We start from the raw sequence: 1,104 nt of genomic DNA on the forward strand, positions 1-1,104 counted from the left end.
AATTCTAATTAAGCTGTAAAAAGCCATAATTATAACAAAAATAAATGATGAAAGTAACTCTATAATAGCTGATACACTATAGCTAAGACCCAAACTGGGATTAGATACCCCACTATGCTTAACCCTAAACACAAATAATTGTACAAACAAAATTATTTGCCAGAGTACTACCAGCAACAGCTTAAAACTCAAAGGACTTGGCGGTGCTTTATACCCTTCTAGAGGAGCCTGTTCTATAATCGATAAACCCTGATAAACCTCACCAATCCTTGCTAATACAGTCTATATACCACCATCTTCAGCAAACCCTAAAAAGGAATAAAAGTAAGCACAATCACAGTACATAAAAACGTTAGGTCAAGGTGTAACCTATGGAATAGAAAGAAATGGGCTACATTTTCTATTTTAAGAAAACCCAAGTGCTTGCTTTGGCAGCATATATACTAAAATTGGAACGATACAGAGAAGATTAGCATGACCCCTGCACAAGGATGACATGCAAATTCGTGAAACGTTCCATATATTTTATCTTTGACAAAGGAGGCAAGAATATACAATGGATTAAAGACAATCTCTTTAACAAGTGGTGCTGGGAAATCTGGTCAACCACTTGTAAAAGAATGAAACTAGAACACCTTCTAACACCATACACAAAAATAAACTCAAAATGGATTAAAGATCTAAATGTAAGACCAGAAACTATAAAACTCCTAGAGGAGAACATAGGCAAAACACTCTCTGACATACATCAGGCAGCATCCTCTATGACCCACCTCCCAGAATATTGGAAATAAAAGCAAAAATAAACAAATGGGACCTAATTAAACTTAAAAGCTTCTGCACATCAAAGGAAACTATTAGCCAGGTGAAAAGACAGCCTTCAGAATGGGAGAAAATAATAGCAAATGAAGCAACTGACAAACAACTAATCTCAAACATATACAAGCAACTCCTACAGCTCAACTCCAGAAAAATAAATGACCCAATAAAAAAATGGGCCAAAGAACTAAATAGACATTTCTCCAAAGAAGACATACAGATGGCTAACAAACACATGAAAAGATGCTCAACATCACTCATTATTGGAGAAATGCAAATCAAAAC

At 35.2% G+C, this 1,104-nt stretch overlaps 1 non-coding gene across 1 annotated transcript; it reads left to right on the plus strand.

The window, feature by feature from the left end:
• Positions 1–419: 419 nt before the first annotated feature.
• Positions 420–526, plus strand: LOC139179323 (U6 spliceosomal RNA). Its single transcript, XR_011563702.1, has one exon. It is a non-coding gene; the product is annotated as a U6 spliceosomal RNA (small nuclear RNA).
• The last annotated feature ends 578 nt before the right edge of the window (positions 527–1,104 follow it).

Source organism: Bos indicus, chromosome 2, assembly GCF_029378745.1.
Source record: "Bos indicus isolate NIAB-ARS_2022 breed Sahiwal x Tharparkar chromosome 2, NIAB-ARS_B.indTharparkar_mat_pri_1.0, whole genome shotgun sequence".
NCBI lineage: Eukaryota > Metazoa > Chordata > Mammalia > Artiodactyla > Bovidae > Bos > Bos indicus.